Below are 19349 nucleotides of genomic sequence, written 5' to 3' on the forward strand. Positions count from 1 at the left end.
AATGGGCAGCTCAGGACAGTTTCCTCAGTCCATCCAAAGTGAGGCAATTTGTGAACACTATGGGTATGCAGGAGCAGACCAAAGGTCTGGAACTCTCAGAGACAGCAGGTTCGGTAAGCGATAAGATGCTTTAAAAATGGGGATAAAGATTGTATCCATAAATATAAAAATCTACTACACAATGTGTTGCAGCCTTGGACTACCTTGCCAAGGTCAAAGCTGACCTGTTGTTTCTTCAGGAGTGTGCGATACCGCACCTCAGCTCCTACAGGCAATGGTCACGATGGTGGTCCCATGGGCCATTGATCTGGTCGGGAGGAAACAATTCTCGTTCCTCCGGCCTGGGTATTCTGCTGCGGGGAGGCAACTTCACCGTCTCCGAGGTTAAGGAGGTGGTGGCGCCTCCTCATGGCAGACGTAATGTACAAGAATGCTCCACTCCGGTTAATTAACGTGTACACCCGACACAAAAGGGTGAGCGGCTGGAGGTTTTTCAACAGCTCCCACTGCTGCTGGCGACCTCCAGGCCGGTCATTCTGGGCGGTGACTTCAACTGCATCATCGATGCGGCTGGACGATCCGGCAGGGCCGACAGCAGATTGGATGCTACGTCCAGATCCCTGATGGAAACAGTAAACGATGCCAAGCTGCACGACGTCTTCAGCAACCCTGCAGACGGAGCGCAGCGTAGATACACCTGGTCACGGCCAGACGGGTCCATCCGTTCCAGGATAGACTTCCTGTTTGTGTCCCGTGCGTTCACAGTCAGATCCACTGACGTTAAGCCGGTGCTCGTCTCTGACCACTGCCTCCTACTGGCTGACTGTCACTTACAGGAAGACCAGAGGGTTGGCAGGGGGACATGGAAGCTGAACATGCAACTGCTGACCCCAGAGAATATTGAGGAACTCGGGAGGGATTACAAAGGTTGGAGAACCGTGAAACCCCTCTTTGAGTCCCTGACACACTGGTGGGAAGTGATCAAGGAAAATATCAAGAGGTTTTTCATCCTCAAAGGCATCCAGAAAGCTATAAATGAACAGAGGGAAATGTCCCGACTCCAGAACAACATGCAGAACCTGCTCCGGCTGCAGTCGATGGGGGTCGATGTCAAGGAGGAACTCCAAGAGGTGAAGAGCCAGCAAGCCTTGCTCTTTGCCTCGGAGGCCTCCAAGATCATCTTCCAGTCCAGAATCCGCTCCGTGAAGCAGGATGAGACGTGCTCATGTTTCTTCTTCCAAAAGGTACACAGAGAGAGCTCTGTGATCAGCAGCCTGAAGGGAGAAGACGGCTCAGTAAAGTCATCGCAGTCCGACATTTTGAGGATCAGCAAATCCTTTTATACCAGATTGTATGACGTGAAGCCCACAGACAGCACGGCTGCCCAGTCCTTCCTGTCCTCTATCATGGAGGTCTTAGATGACAGTACACGGGAGGGTCTGGAAAAACCATTAAGTCCTGATGAACTGACTAAGGCCCTTGAGTCCTTCAAGAAGAGTAAGACTCCCGGAAGCGAAGGCTTGCTGGCCGAGTTGTATTCGACTCTGTGGGACTGGATGGGCCCAGACCTGCTAGAAGTGTACGGGAGTATGCTTCTGGCCGGCAGCATGTCAGAATCCATGAGGAAAGGCATCATCATCCTCAGCTACAAGCAGAAGGGGGAAAGGGAGGAAATTAGAAATTGGCGACCCATTTCACTGTTGAATGTGGACTACAAGATTCTGTCCAAAGTCATCACCAGTCAGGTCAAGTCCGCTCTGGAGTTGGTGGTCCACCCTGACCAGACCAGCACTGTGCCAGGCAGGAAGGTCTCTGACAGCCTTGCGCTATTCAGGGATACGATTGCCTATGTGAAGGACAGGGGTGTGGACACCTGCCTCACCAGCCTGGATCAGGAGAAGGCCTTTGACAGAATATCGCACACCTACATGGTGGATGTGCTCTCCAAAACGGGGTTTGGGGAGGGAATCCGCAACTGGATCCAACTGCTCTACACTAACATCAGTAGCGCAGTTTCAATCAATGGGTGGGAATCAGATAGCTTTCCTATTAAATCTGGAGTCAGGCAGGGCTGCTCTCTCTCCCCTGTCCTGTTTGTGTGTTGCATAGAACCCTTTGCTGAGTCCATCAGGAAGGATCTGGGCATAAGAGGAGTGACGATCCCAGGCAGTGGAGGCACTCAGGTCAAAGCCTCCCTGTACATGGACGATGTCGTCTTTTGCTCGGATCCGCTGTCGGTGCGCAGACTGATCCACATCTGCGACCAATTCGAACTGGCCTCGGGAGCCAAGGTAAATCGTGGGAAGAGCGAGGCCATGTTCTTTAGGAACTGGGCTTACCGATCCTTTGTCCCCTTCAACATCAGGTCAGACGGCCTGAAGGTGCAGGGGATATGGTTCAGGGGGACTGGGGCATGCATTAGAAACTGGAAGGAGCGAGTGGCTATGGTGGAATGAAAACTGGGCATATGGGAGCGACGCTCCCTCTCCATTGCAGGTAAGAACCTGGTCATCAGGTGTGAGGCACTCTCGCTGTTGCTGTACGTGGCGCAGGTCTGGCCCATTCCACACTCCTGCGCGATGGCGATCACCCGAGCCATCTTTCACTTTATCTGGAGGTCGAAAATGGATCGTGTCCGCAGGGACGCAATGTACAAGCCTCTAGATAAGGGGGGAAAAAATGTGCCCAACATCGCCCTCATAGTGATGGCCACCTTTGTGTGCGGCTGCATCAAGCTGTGTGTAGACCCTCGGTACACAAACACCAAGTGTCACTACGTGCTGAGGTTCTACCTATCCCCGGTGTTGCGAAGGATGGGTCTGGCCACGCTGCCGCAGAACGCTCCATGTAGTTGGACCGTGCCATACCACCTGTCCCTCGTGGAAAAATTTATGCAGAGAAACACCTTTGACCACAAGTCCATCAGGCAGTGGTTGGCATAACATCTTAGAAGCCCTGCGGGAAAAGGAGAGGGTGGATCCTGTCGGATGGTTCCCCGAGCAGACTGTCAAAAGTCATTTGACAGAATGCCTCATAACCAGAACTTTCCAACAAGCACCAAGACGTAGCTTGGCTGGTGGTGAGAAAGGCCCTCCCCATCAGATCCTTCCTACACGCCAGGAGTCTCACCCCCTCTGTACGTTGCCCTCGAGGTGGCTGTGGTGGGGACGAGACCGTTGTTCACCTCCTTGTGGATTGTGCCTTTGCAAAGAAGGTCTGCAGAGAGATGCAGTGGTTTCTGTCGAGGTTCTTCCCGAGCAGTTCTGTGACATAGGACTCTGTGCTCTATGGGCTGTTCCCAGGGACACACACCGAGACAAACATCAGCTGCAGCTGGAGGATCATCAACTCAGTGAAAGACGCTCTTTGGTCTGCCCGAAACTTGTTGGTCTTCCAGTGCAAAGAGCTGTCCCAGACCGAGTGTTGTAGACTGGCACATTCCAAGGTCCAGGACTACGTGCTGAGGGACGCACTAAAGCTTGGGGCAGCCGCCGCAAAGGCCCAATGGGGAAAGGTCGCTGTCTAAGACCTTCCTGCCATAGTGCACCAAGGGGCTGGGAACTGTATAAACCCCTTGGGCTGTACGGCTCACAATTAATGTACGTAGTGAATACTAAACGTATCATAATTGTACTGAAGCACCTCAGAGTGCAACATGATGTATGTCGATAATTCCAATACCATTGCACTGACTGTAATGACCATATTAAAATGATTGTAATATTCACTGATTGTATTGAAGGACCTCATGAACCAGGTGTAAAAGTTGAACCTGATTGCACTTTTTGTGATGGCCATTTAGAAATGTTTTGTAATGTTCTTTCAGATATTTAATGAATAAAGTATATTTTTCAAAAAAAAAAGCCATTTTGCTGTGGTTTGTCGCACCCTTGTGGCCAACACAGTAACTGCAGGCGATGTGAGAAATAAAGAAGGTGAATGTCTTTTCCTTGGCTCTGTCATGCACGTAAATGACGAGTAGATGAGTAGATGAGAGTAGACATTCCAATTCAAGGAACAGTTGTGAGCTTCAAAATAGATACTGGAGCAGACACTAGTATAATTTCTGACAAAATATACTTTGCCTGGAAGACTCTTCTACAGATCAATGGCACTCATGTCACTCTTGACAGTCCAGGAGGGAAACTACAATGCTGGGGAAAATTCCTTGCAAAAACACAGTGCAAAGCAAGACATTACCATTTTACTGTGTATGTGATTAATGAGGTGCCAGTGAATAATTTGCTGGGAAGTGATGTGGCCACAACAATGAATTTAGTTCAGCAAGGCGACAAAGTTCATCGTGGAGAAATTAGCTTGCTTAATTTCACACCAGTTAAGATCAGCCTTAAAGAAGGTGCAGCGCCCTACAGTATTACATGTGCAAGGAGAATTTCACTGCTGATGATCCGCAAAGTCAGAAAAGAATTGGAACGTATGGTCAACTGTGATGTCACTGAAGAGGTCAAAGAATCAACTGGTCTGCCCCAATGGTTCTTGTGCCAAAGCAAAATAAATGAATTAGGATCTGCGCTGATCTCAAAAGGCTTAACATGGCAGTACTGAGAGAAAAATACATCCTTCCAACGCTCTATGATATTCCCCCAAAGCTAGCCCATGCCCGAGTGTTTTCATTGCTGGATGCTGCAAGTGGATTCTGTCAAATTCCGTTACATGAGGTTTGTGGTAAGCTGACCACCTTTATAACTCCATTTGGCAGGTATCTCTTCTGCAGGTTGCCTTTTGGTTTTACCAGCGCACCAGAAATCTTTCAAAGAGAGCTGACAGGTCTGTTTCGACATCATGAGGGCACTGCCATGTACATGGATGACATCCTGATCTATGGCACGACTGAAGAGGAACTGACAGACGACTGTCTCAAGCATTGAAGACCCTTGATGCCGCTGGCCTGAAGCTCAATAAAGAGAAATGCTTGATTTGACAAGCACAACTGCATTTCCTTGAACGCCGCATTGACAAGCATGGTATAACCCCAGACCCTCAGAAGGTTCAGGCCATCATGGAGGTGAAGCCTCCAGAGAAGTCTCAGAATTGCGCAGGATCCTAAGCATGATACATTATCCTGGCAGGTTCCTGCCCAACATTTCTATGGCACAAGATCCTTGACGGCACTGTTGAGGAGTGGTGCTTTCTGGAACTGGATGCTAACTCAAGAGCAAACCTTTGTGAAGGTAAAAGACCTGATTTCAGAGGCTCCAGAGGACAAAGCTTACTGTTATCGGCGCTGATGCAAGCAGCTACGGGCCTCGATGGAGTCCTACTGCAGAGCCACGACAGAGAGTTGAAACCTGTCGCTTATTGTGCAGAATCCTGACCGACACAGAAATGCACAAGACGAGAAGGAGTGCCTAGCAGCTATTTGGGTTTGTGAGAAGTTTCCTAAGTATCTGTATGGCCTAGCTACATTCACACTTCACACAGATCATAAGCCTCTCACCCCTTTTATTAATAGCAGAGGCTTAGACTGTGTACCATTGTGCTGCCATTGACTTCTAATGCGGATGATAAGATATAAGCCACAAGCAGAGTCCGTGCCTGGGAAGGCACTTGTTGTGGCAGACATGCCATCAAGTCATCCTCTACCTGCTATAATAAAGGCGAAATACTGCGGATGCTGGAAATCTGAAACAAAAACAAAAAATGCTGGAAAAACTCAGCAGGTCTGTCTGACAGCATCTGTGGAGAGAAAGACAGAGTTAACGTTTCGAGTCCATATGACTCTTCATCAGAGCTGAAGGGAAGTAGAAATGTGGTGAAATATATACTGTTTAAGGAGGGCAGAACAGGTGAAGCTGGATAGAAGGCCAGTGATAGGTGGAGGCAAAGGAGAGATTGTGAAAGATGTCATAGACAAAAGGCCAAAGGGTTGTTAATAGTGGTGGTTCTGGCCAAAGGAGGTGCTAATGGCGACAGTAAGAGTGGAAAGCAGAATGTGATAATGGCCGGACCAGGGTAAGCTCTCTGGAAAGTGACAGATGGCCCTAGTGGGGTTGGGATGGGGGGAGGGGACGGTGGTGGGAAAAAAGATTGAAAAGGCTAAAAACTGGGGATAAAATGATGAATAAAAATGGAAATAAATTTTAAAAATAATAGTAATGAAAATAGGTGGGGAAAATAAATTTTTAAAAATTAATATAGAAAAAAGGGGGGGTTCAAAAAGGGGTGAGGATGGAGGCGAGAGCTCATGATCTAAAGTTGTTGAACTCAATGTTAAGTCGGGAAGGCTGTAAAGTGCCCAATCGGAGGATGAGGTGCTGTTCCTTCCGTTTGAGTTGGGCTTCACTGGAACATTGAAGCAGGCCAAGGATGGGCACGTGGGCATGAGAGCAGGATGGTGTGCCATTAGCACCTCCTTTAGCCAGTACCACCACTATTAACAACCCTTTGAGCCTTTTGTTCATGACATCTTTCGCAATCTCTCCTTTGTCTCCACCCATCGCTGGCCTTCTATCCAGCTTCACCTGTCCCACCGCCTTAAACAGTATCTATTTCACCACATTTCTACTTCCCTTCAGCTCTGAAGAAGAGACATACGGATTCAAAACGTTAACTCTGTCTTTCTTTCCACAGATGCTGTCAGACCTGCTGAGTTTTTCCAGCATTTTTTGTTTTTGATCCTCTACCTGCTGTCCGACTCGAGGTGGCTGACTTGACTGAGGAGATTGACCTGTATGGGGACGCAGCGCATTCTGCAAAACCAAAGTCCAAAACTAAACTAGAATTGGTGAAGCAGCTGACAAGTACAGATTCTGACCTGCAGATTGTGTTCCGCTGTCAGGCCTGGATGGCCAAGGTATGCAGCTAAAGTGTCAGAGAATGTGAAGGCTTACTTTACCCAGAAAGACCACCTCTCAGAGTCAAGAGGACTTCTGCTGCCTGGCAACCGAATAACCATCCCAAGGAGTTTGCGTAACGAGGTTTTGGGATGGTTGCTTTGAAGGTCACCAAGGCATCACCAAGTGTCACGAAACAGCCAAACTGAGTGTGTGACGGCCTGGCATCAGGAAACACATAGGAACTAGGGTGGGAACGTGTACAGTTTGTCAAATAGCCAAGCTCACGCAACAGGGGGAGCCACTGATGATCACACCGCTGCCAGGCAGGCCCTGGAAGAGAATGGGAGCTGATATATGAGAACTCCAGAAGTGATACTACCTAATTGTCATTGATTACTTCTCCAGATACCTAGAAATCACTAACTTACTGAACATGGCCAGTGACACTGTGATATCCAGCCTGAGGAATATCTTCACTCGCTGGGGGTGTCCAAACGAACCTGTCACCGACAATGGGCCCTAGTTCATAGGCAAGGGGTTTGCTGAGTTTGCCAGAGTGTACAACTTTCAACATTTAATGACCAGTCCCTATTATCCACAGGCCAATGGGGAAGCAGACGAGCTGTGCAAACTGCCACGAAGATTGTGTCAGGGTGACCCATTTCTAGCCCTGCTGAACTACAGAGCTACTCCATTGCAAGCAACTGGATTTAGCTCAGCATAGCTCATGCTTGGCAGACAGCTCAGAGCTAGCATTCCCACAATACAAGGAAACTTGTTGTCTAAATGGCTCAACTTCAAGTTAGTCCGGAAGGCTGATGACTCAGCTAAAGCACGCTACAGACACTTTTACAACAGACGACATCCTGTTAAAGAGTTGCCCATCCTATGTCTCAGTGAAAAGGCTGCAGTGAAGCTGGATGAAGAGCGAGGTTGGGCTACCAAAGTTACGGCACTGCAGCTGGCTGACACGCCAAGATCCTACCTAATCCAATCAGAGAAGGGCATCTTCCACAGGGACAGACGCCATCTGAAACATATCAGGGGACAAGCTTCAAATGAGGAAGAATTTGAAGATGTCACTTCTGAAGTTTCACCAGCTAATGACACGCCACAAGACCCACTAGATGCTGGAGGTGTTGCAGACATGTCCGGAACTGACAATTCCCAGAGCCCACAGAGAATTGCATCTAGAGGCCGGATTGTTAGAAAGCTGTTGCACTACAGAGACTTTGGGCAAAATTTTCTGCTCATTGGGTGGGCACGCGCTTGACCCGAATGAGCGTAAAATGACGCGCGATGATATTGGGTGAGCGTCATCGCACATTTGCGTGATATTTCAGTCGGCGGGCACCTGCGGGAGTTGGCAGCATGCTCGCCGACAATTAACAGGCCTATTAAGGCCATTAACACTCTAATTACGGTCAGCAGGCAGGCGAAAAGGCAAAGTGGCCTTTGCATTTTTGTGTGAAACCTTATCCACGGGTGGGGCGAGGTTTCGATCCGCCATTAAAAAAAAATTAAAAATTTTTCAAACTAATTTCTAACACGTCCTTGCTCATGTGACAGAGTCACATGAGGCGACATGTTTTTTTAACACATTAAAATTATTTAAATTTTTTTAATATCTTCGTCTCCCCGAGGCAGCGCTGTGCCTCAGGGAACTTTTCTTGTAGCACCCGTGCGCCTGTGTGAAGTTCTCCGCTTGCCCTCCTCTCCCCCCTTCACCAACACAGGCAGCGCTGAGCGCCGCAGTGTGCGTCTCATGCTGGGCGGGCCTTAAGTGTCCCGCCAGTGTGAAATCGTGGTCCAGCTCTAATCGCGGGTGGGGGTTGGTTTCCAGACCGCTCCCGCCTGCCCCCACCGACCTGCCTGACGAGGGCAAAACCCTGGCCTATGAAACCTGATCTAGCTGACACATAGCTAGCTCTTCGAGACAGAATAATCCTCACCGGCTGTCTAGCTAGTTGTCTTAGAGAGAGAACTAGACCTTTGAATTGGTTAATTGTTTTATTACATTAAAAAAGTGAAAATGCTAATGTTACTGTCTAGCCAATGACTAGTTTAAAAGTCCTCATTTATAACACAGTAGACTTGTTAGTAACATCCACTGCTCTCTACTCAAAAAGGGGGATGTTGTAATGATATGGCTAGGTAAGAACTTTAGTTATAGGGACTTCTGTACTCTGGGGGTTCTGCTGTGTGTCGGGGGGATCGTGGGGGTGGGGGTTGATATTGTGTGAGGCATATCCTTCACTGTAGGAGCCCATGCTTGCTCGTCTCTGTATTCTGTGCGCAAATTCAATAAAGCACTGTTCATTGTAATAAACGTCTCCGAATATTACGACCAGGTACAAAAACTATTAACTTATATTTATGACATCTGATTTTGGACTCCCCAGTGCGTGGAAATAAGTTTGTAATAGACTTTGAGTGTTCAATTCTCCGTAGCTTTGTTGTACAAGGGCTGAATCCCTGATCAAATACACTGTGCGTTGCTTATAGCAGGCTGCTGTCCAGGTGTTGTTACAGTTGGATTGTGTACCTAGTATTAAACTCAAACCCTGAAGCAATGGAAACGTCTGTATTGGGTGTGTACAGGAGCCATACACAGTGCCCTCCACTGGTCACACTTTGTTGTACTTCTTGTTGGAATTAATTTATTGGGCCAAGTTAAATTGATGCACAGTAACGCAAGGTCCTATTATTCCAGAGGGTTTGTAACAATTTTATACAGCATTGTGGCGATACTGAAAATAAGGCACCATCATTCAATGTCACCTTCATGATTGTCTTCACTTTCAGCTGTCAACAATGTGTGACCATAGAAAATTAAACTGAAACCTGCAAATCCCAAAACCTGTTCTTTCATATACAAACTGATGGATTATTCTTATAAACCTCAGTTAAGGCTCGCTTGCAGTTATCTTTGAAAAGTGAGCAGTTTTATTTTGTTGGGTAAAATTGTTTTGAAAAGCAAAGATGAATGGAACATTCTAGGTAAAGTAGTACAATAAAGAGCTTGAATATTCCAAAAATGGGATTCCAGACATTCCCACCATTGGGGAGAGGGAAGGAGAGGAGCTGAACACAGAAACAAATCCAAGGGGAAGAGGAACAAAATTCAGTGAGAAAATGAAAGTAAGTTTTAAGCAGAACAAACACGCACAATAGATACAGAGAATGTATTGTGAGAAATCATAACAGTGAAAAGGGAGCATAAAAACAACAGAAACAAACTGAAAACAAACGAGGAGATTTTGTGATGCAGCACTAGGAGTGGGCTATGATGGAGTGGTCGGTATGTGACTAACCAGGTAATTCTACCCACCTCGATTCCAGGGTGTCAAGACCCACTGCGGCAGCTTGAGAATTTTAATTTCGGAGTCTCATGTTTATTCGCCCAAGAAAGTCAGAAAGCAGGTGCTGCCCCATGTGGAAGGAGGAAATGTCTGTCCAGAGCAGTTGGATCAGTGCAACAGCTGGATTAATTAAATATTGCAACAGCTGGACCAAGACAACACTGCAGCAGCTGGACCAATGCTACACTGCAACAGTTAAACTAATGCATCACTGCAACCACTGGACCAATGCAACACTACAACAGCTGGACTAATACAACTCTTCAACCACTGGACTAATGCAACTCTTCAACCACTGGACTAATGCAACACTGCAACAGCTGGACTAAAGCTGGACAAATGCAACATTGCAACCACTGGGCTAATGCAACACTGCAACAGCTGGACTAAAGCTGGACAAATGCAACATTGCAACCACTGGGCTAATGCAACACTGCAACAGCTAGACCAATGCAACACTGCAACAGCTGGACAAATGCAACACTGCAACCATTGGACGAATGCAACACTGCAACCGCTGGATCGATGCGACACTGCAACAGCTGGACTAATGCAACACTGCAACTGTTGGATCAATGCAACATTGCAACCGCTGGATTAATACAATACTGCAACCGCTGGATCAATGCAACAGTGTAAACGCTGGAGCAATAGAAACTGGCAGCAATGAGAGAATTGCAAAAATAAAGTAGCAGTTCCAATTACATTTGGTCCTGGAGACAGAGGTCCCTTACCAAGGTCTTTTTGTGTGATTCTATAGGCTGTTGTTGAAGTGCCATGTTATATGCCTACTTCTGGAAGCAGCACTGTCACAGAAATGGGGATCAGTTTTCATGACTTAGGCCATGATTCGCTTATCAGTAAATTCCTTTCAAGCTTTTATAAAAGAGGTTGACGGGGAACTGAACAGTCCAAATTATGGAATGTGTCACTAACCAGGCACCAAACAGGTGACAGCTTCAGGCCCAGCTTTGCTTCCTTTTGTTTTAAGTGCTGATTCTACTTTCAGCATCAAGCGGTAGAGTTGGCTCTTTAATGTACACAAAACCACAGCTAAGTGTAATCAAGGTTTATACAGCATTTTTCACAACCTCAGGACATTCCAAAGTCTTTAACAACCAATGAAGTGCTTTTGAAGTGTAGTAATGCAGCAAATGCAGCTGGCAATTTGTGCACAGCAAGATCCCACAGATACTCTGTTTAAGCGATGTTGATGGAGGAATAAGCACTGGCCATGTTATTGCGTAGGACTCCCCTGCTCTTCTTCGGAATAGTGCCATGGGATATTTTACATACAACTACGAGGGAAGACGAGGCCTCTGACAACTCCCCCGAGTACTGCATTGGAATGTCTGCCCAGTCCTTTGTCCTCAAGTTGCTGGAGTCAGGCTTGAGCCCACAATCTTCTGACTCAGAAGCGAAATGCTCCCACGGAGCTGCGGCTGACATCGCGGAGAGAATTTTAACTCTCAAGGATGGGTGGGCTGGGTGGGATAGAAAGGTAAAAAATTGCAAAATTCTCAAACTCAGCCCAAACCTGCCCACTTCTGTTTGGGGAGCAGGTAAACAATCCACTCACAGAAGGTGGTCCAATCACCCAAAATCTTTTAAGAAGGTTTTCTGTCTGCATTTTAACTCAGGTTTTATTTTTAACTTAATCTGGCATGGTTTCCTCATAAGGGAGTTGAGAAGGGCCAGATCCTGGAGGTTAATGCTTTTACACCACTGTTTGTGGGCCAGGAAGAGCAGGAGTATTTACCCTAGGCTCAACAAACTTACCCCCAAATGATCGGAATCCCTTGATGAGCCGACCTTAAACTCCCACAATTCCCGCCCATCTGTCCGTGATGCCTGTCCACCCACTGCCCCCCCCCAACTAAAATACCGCGATGTCAGATTTACCGGCCACCTGCTTCCCGGCTGCTTTCCCAGCCACATGTCAATCTGACTAGCTATCGGCTGGGAAAACTGTTGAAAGGTTCCCAACGGTTAATTACTGCAGGATGTCCAGGAACACCATCAGCCATAAAATTCTCCCCCAAACTTTCTTGGGCGAATAAACATGAGACTCCGAAATTAAAATTCTCAAGCTGCCGCAGTGGGTCTTGACACCCTGGAATCGAGGTGGGTAGAATTACCTGGTTAGTCACATACCCACCACTCCATCATAGCCCACTCCTAGTGCTGCATCACAAAATCTCCTCGTTTGTTTTCAGTTTGTTTCTGTTGTTTTTATGCTCCCTTTTCACTGTTATGATTTCTCACAATACATTCTCTGTATCTATTGTGCGTGTTTGTTCTGCTTAAAACTTACTTTCATTTTCTCACTGAATTTTGTTCCTCTTCCCCTTGGATTTTCTCCCGTCATGCAAATTTCCTGTTCTTTTATTCACTCGCTTTTCACTTGATTTTTTTTTTCCTCCCCCTCATTTTCTTTCTTTTCCTGATCAACAAAGAGACTCTGGAATGTGTGTTGTCCATGCGCTGTGGCCAGCTAGTCTTTAGTCCCTTTACAACTATGGTCATTCTTCATGTGTGATCTCAGAGTGAGTATTGGTAGATCGTGAGAGTCATGCCCAGTGCTGTTTTCACCTTACTGTCTATACATACTCCAACCCAGGATAGTGACTGGAATGGAAAATCCTAGACTAGGGGAATACCGAGATGACTGCTGCATTTCTAGTCACTGCCCAGCTGAAATCAGCTAACTTTTAACCCAGATTGAAGATTTCCTTGGGCTGCATGTGTTAGTTGCCTACCTGGCTGAATGTTTACCAAACAGAACCATCAGAGGAGCTTTTTTTTTAATTCAAAGTATAGATGATTATATTTTAAATATTTAATTAAATCACGTCAAAATCCAAAGATTTAATATTTGATCACAAGAAATGACATTAGACAGCTGGGTGTCTCCTAACCACATCTAATTCACTATCAAACTGCAGCCACACGAACAAGCACTTGCAGCTGTAGGAACATAGGAACAGAAGGAGGCCATTTGGCTGCTTGAGTCTGTTTTGTCACTTAATGAAATTGTGGCTGATCTGCAACCTATTTTGACATACCCTTTGCTCCATATCCCTTGTTAAGGTATGGCAGGTGGTAATTGCCAGGCTGACCAAATCCCAAAGGGAAACTTGGCCAAGCTGTCACAACGATTTGCAATTTGTATTTATTATGAGAAGTTATGTGCACTGAAGTCAAAAGTGAAGGTTCTACTTTATTTATTAACAAAAGAAAAGAACGCTTAAACACACAAGATTATAGTTACACAGTTAAATTTAGTCTTACAACATTTCCCAAAAGATTTCCACTTAGCTAGACTCTCAAATAAACACCCCTTTTCCAGGTAACAGTCCAAATAGATTCTTAATCTATAAAACATCCAGTAATATTACCGTAAGGTACCCACAGTTGCTATAAGGGAGGTATTTCACAAGCTTCCCTCTCACTCGACAATGGAAATCCAAGGCTTGTAGCAAAACCTTGCTTTCTTGAACAAACAAGTATTTCTCTGGGGGCGGCTAGGGGCTGCCTTTCACAGGCCTGTCTTCGCACAGTCCACCCCTCAAGATCTCACAAGGCTATTCATGATACAGCTTTCAATATTTCCTTAAATATATTTTCCTCCCCTTTGATCTTTAAACCCATTGTTTTAACTTTCTTTGGAAGTTATCTTTCCAAAAATATAAACAATCTTGCATGTTGTCATTATGGCCAGCGCTTTGGGGAAAAATAAACTTAATAACTTTGCATTATTTATTTATTATTTTGCCAGTCGTAAAACTTCCTGTTATGCTTCTTTGAAATTCAACAGCTAATAATTCACTCCTCACTTATTTCCTCATGCAAATTCCCATCATACTGTATCTACTGGGTTCTCATCTTAGCTCATCCATCCCCATTTAAAAATGCCTGCTTTTACACCTAATCCCTTTGATTTTTTTAAACCTTACAGTCTGCCTATCTTCAGTTTCATTAAATTAGTCACACACACAGCCCCCACATGCCTGGTTCACAGCATCCCACAGTAATATTAAGGATAATGATATTCTCTTCACACCCTTAATATCATTGGATAACAAAAATCTATCAATCTTGGATTTAACTTAACAGTTGATCTAATATCCATTGCCATTTGTGGGAGAGAGCTCCAAAATTCTACCACTGTCTGAAGAAGCGTTTCCTGAAAGGTTTGACTCTAATTATTAGACTATGCCTCCCTCCTCCTAGACTCTACAACAGCAGGAAATTATTTTTCTGTATTGTTATGAATGCAAAGCTTATCAGATGATTATATTTGTGACTGTCTATTTAATACAAGGTAAAATGGAGTAGTATAAAGACAGTCAGGAAATCTGTTCTGTATTCTGCCCAAGAACAAGCCTGGGTGGCTTGGTTACCATGGGGAGCGGTAAAGAGTTACTAAGAGTAAGGTGCAAAATGTTTACACTTGAAACAAAGGCAAGAGAAACTGTGGCCGACTGTGGGCAGACTTTCTGTCTTCGAGATTTTGTACAGAAAGAGAAAGAGAGAGAGAGAGAGTGAGCTCTCAGAGAGAGATGAAAGGCTGCAATTAATGTGGTCAGCAGAAAGGAGAGTGTGTCCTTTCTGTGGACTACCAGGCAGAATGCAGGAGGGCAGACCATCTCTAGTCAAAGAGGTGCATCCGGTCGCAACCTAAGCAATCCAAAAGATATGCCCTGGCATTGTCAGGAAGGGCATGGTGGGCGGGGGTTTGGTGGTGGGGTGGTGGTGTTGAGGGGTGGCGGGGGTGGTGGAGGTTGGTGGGGGAAGAAACACCAGAGTAGGCCTGAGTGCTGGTATTCAGTTCGGCACTTCTCTGGAAACTGAGAGAAGTGCCTTTTGATGGTCACTTGATGTTATGACTTGGCAAAATGGGGAGAAATTAACCAGTTGGAAGCTAGGAGTGATGCCAGACTGGTTCCAGTAAAAACTGCAATTCTGTGGAGAGCGGTAAAGTGTAACTGTGGCGTGGGGATTTCAGTCATCTTAAAAAGTTAAAGGGAGATATCTTTTTGGCAGTTTAGAGTACAGGTTGCCCACTAAGCAATGTTTAGTCATTGTTTATTTTAGTTTGTTTGTTACAATAAAAGTTTTAAAACTTGAAATCTTGTCATGCAATTTCTTTAAGTCGGTCAATGCGAATTCAAACATCATTTTCAAAAGTTATTGATCTCAGTGAGGATCATAACACCATCCACCGTGTCATTTCCCCTTAATATCTTGAAAAATTCAATGAAATCATTCATTAACCTGCTAAACTTCAGGGAATACAACCTTAGTTTGTGTAATCTTTCCTTGTAAAATAACCCTTGGAGCCCAAGTACCATTATGGTAAGTCTATGTTGTACTCACTCTAAGGCAAATATATCCTTCCTAAGATGTGATGACCTGAACTGTTCACAGTACTCCAGATGCTTTTTCATTCATTCACAGAATGTGGGTGTCACTGGCTAGGCCAGCACTTTTATTGTCCACCCTAACTACTCTTGAGAAGGTGGGGGTGAGCTGTCTTCTTGAACCGTTGCAGTCCATGTGGTGTAGGTACACCCACAGTGCTATTAGAGAGGGAATTCCAGGATTTTGACCCAGCAATAGAGAAGGAATGGTGATATATTTCCAAGTCAGGATGGTGAGTGACTTGGAGGGGAACTTGCAGGTGGTGGTGTTCCCATGCGTCTACTGCCCTTGTCCTTCGAGGTGGTAGAGGTCGCAGGTTTGGAAGGTGCTGTTGAAGGAGTCTTGGCAAGTTGCTGCAGTGTGTCGGTGATGGAGGGAATGGATGTTGAAAGTGGTGGATGCGGTGCCAATAGAGCGGGTTGCTTTGTCCTTGCTGGTGTTGAGCTTCTTGAGTATTGTTGGAGCTGCACTCATCCAGACAAGTGGGGAGTATTCCATCACACTCCTGACTTGTGCCTTGTAGATGATGGACAGGCTTTGGGGAGTCAGGAGGTGAGTTACTCTCTGCAGGATTCCTAGCCTCTGACCTGCTTTTGTAGCCACAGTATTTATATGGTTAGCCCAGTTCAGTTTCTAGTCAATGGTAACCCCCAGGATATTGATAGTTGGGGTATTCAATGATGATAATGTTATTGAATGTCAAGGGTTGATGGTTAGATTCTCTCTTGTTGGAGATGGTCATTGCCTGGCAATTGTGTGGTGAGAATGTTACTTGCCACATATCAGGCCAAGCCTAAATTTTGTCTAGGTCTTGCTGCATTTGGACATGGACTACTTCAGTATCCGAGGAGTTGAGAATGGTGCTGAACATTGTGCAATCATCAGCGAACATCCCCACTTCTGACCTTATGATGGAAGGAAGGTCATTGATGAAGCAACTGAAGATGATTGGGCCTAGGACACCCTAATCAGGGTTTTGTCTAGCCTCTAGCTTTTCATCATTTAGAAAGGACCCAGTTTTATCTCTTTTTTAGATTCAAACTTATCCAAATAATTTTTGCATACATCAAAATCCATTTTCCTCAGTTTTGCCCATTCACTGATCTTTTAGCTTTAAAAATAATTTCATGTTTCCATCTATACTGCTTACAATGCCACCTATCTTTATGTTACCAGTGAATTTGGATATGTGGCTTTCCATCCCATCATCTAAGTCATTAATAAATTCAGTGAATTGCTGAGGCCCCACCACAGATCCCTGTGGGGCAGCACTAGTCATATCCTGTCAATTAGAGTACCGCTCAATTTCTCTGCTGTCTTCCTGCCTGTTTCCTGCTGCTCAATCAATCTCCTAGCCAGGTCAATACCTCACTGTCAGATCTGTTGCTTTTTTTGAGGGAAAACATTTCCTTTTTGTTTTGAGAGGTTGGAATTTTTGCTCACAGCCGTGACCAGTGCTGGGTCGTGGGGCACTTTTCCCTATTTTTGACTCCTTCGCTGAAGAGCTCCCTTGTGAGACCTCTTGATTATCTGCATTAACTTGGTGACTACCTAGAGATTCAAGCCATATTTTATATGCCCAATAATTGGCGTGCGTTTTTAATCTGGGTTTTTGGCTCTTCCAGGAGATCACATGGTTTTGGTTGGGGTGGCGAGTGTAAATATTGTGACATTGCAATTGTGTGCGATGGGATGAATGGGGCAGAGGGTCTCTACCTGCCTGTCATTGATCATATGTCCAATTGGGACAAGCCAGGTGGAAATTCCATTGCCAGTCTCAGCACTGTAATCTCACAGGCCCTGGTAGCACCAAAGGTAAAGATCCTTCTCCTCTTCACACAAGAACAGCCTCTCCTCTGGCAGGTTGAACACTTTCACTTCCCATGCAACTTGTCCCAGTGATTTTCAGAATGGGTCATGAAATTTAAGGGCAAATTACACCACAAAGAGCTCAGTTGAAACCCATTTCCTGTAGGAACCTTGCAGCCAACAGAGAAGGACATTTATCCCATCAGTATACTCAAGCAGCTTCAGTATCTCACATTAACAGCAATATTACAGTCTCTATTTATGAAAACACTTGGCAGTGCAACAAGTCAAGAAATATAATTTGGATCAATGACAGCTTAGTTCCATGTGACTCCGGAGGGTAAATGAGAATAGAGAGCAGTTCTCTGGTGAATGAATCAGCACTCGGGGGAGAGGGTGTGGGGAGGGGCAAGAAATTGTGTTTATGTACCACCTATCACAACTTCAGGCCGTTCAAAAGCTTTACAGCCAATGAAGCATTTATTGAAGTGTAGTCACTGTTTTAACATAGAAAACACAGCCAATTTGCACACAGTGAGCTCCCACGAACAGTAATGTGATAATGATCAGGTAATCTTTTTTTAATGATATTGGTTGAGGGGTAAATATCTGCCAGAATATCGGTGATATTTACTGCTCATTTTTGAAATTAAACCTTTCACATTGGAGTGGGATTGTCCCAGATTTGCACAAAGTGCAGTAGCGGGAGGGTAAAAAGTCGTTTTACCCACCGGCCGCAATGGCGGGTTTTCGCGCCGTTTGACCCATTCTCACTTCATTAATTATGCAGCCACAGGAAACACACTGTGTCGCTGGCAGGCAGCCTCCAATTTGACTGCCATGCCATTATCTTGCCACTTCTTCATGCAGGGCCCCATATTTAAACTGCAGCCATGCACACGCTTATCAATGCTTGCAGCTCAGGGCTGCTCTGGTGAAGACATGGTCCCAGAGGCCATAGAACCATAGGGCAGCATTTTCTGGTCAGTGTGTGGGGGCGGGCCCTGCACGCTGATGCGTAAAATGACGCGCGGTGATGTCGGGGCGTACGTCCCGACATCGCTGCGCGTCATTCCGATCCTCCATTCGGTGGGCGGGTGCCGGAGTTGGCTGCGCGCCCGCCGAACTGTCAAAGGCCTGTTAAGGCCATTAATTAACCACTTAACCAATTTGACAGGGCTGCGTGTCCAACCTTAAGGTTGGCGAGGCAGGCGAAGAGCTCAGGCGGCCTTTGCATTTTTCATGAAACCTCATCCACAGGCGGGATGAGGTTTCATGAAGGGCTTATTAAAATAATAAATGTTTATTAAACATTTCATAAACATGTCCCAGCTCACGTGACGCTGTCACATGAGGGGACATGTGTAAATTATTTTTGGCTTTGTTTAATTTAAACTTTGAAACTGAACTTAATCTCCCTGAGGCAGCTCCGCGCATGCGCGAAAGAATGCAGGCCCTGACTCTCCCTCCTCCCCCCCGCCCGCACAGGGAGCACTGAGCGTTACCGGTAATGCGTCACGCTGGGCGGGCCTTAATTGGCTCCCAACTGGCCCGCACGACGTGGAGAAAATTCTCCCCATGGAAAAGTTACATGTAAAAAGAGGCCATTCAGCCCATCATGTCGGTGCCGACCAGAAAAAGATGAAAAAGAAACTAGCCGCTCATTTTAAGCCCGCTTTCCAGCACCTGGTGCGTAGCCTTGCAGGCTACAGCGCTTCAGATGCAGATCCAAGAACCTTTTAAACGATTTGCGCGTTTCAGCCTGTAACCACCAACTTAGGCAGTGAATTCCAGACGCCCATCACCCTCTGGATGAAAAGGTTTTTCCTCATTTCCCCTCTAATCCTTCCATCAATCATCTTAAATCTATGTCCCCTGGTAATTGACCTCTCAGCTAGGGGAAACATAGTCTTTACTGTCAACCCTTTCTAGGCTCCTCATAATTTTGTACACCTCA

The sequence above is a fragment of the Cetorhinus maximus genome, chromosome 8 (genome assembly GCF_964194155.1).
Source record: "Cetorhinus maximus chromosome 8, sCetMax3.hap1.1, whole genome shotgun sequence".
Taxonomy (NCBI): Eukaryota; Metazoa; Chordata; class Chondrichthyes; order Lamniformes; family Cetorhinidae; genus Cetorhinus; species Cetorhinus maximus.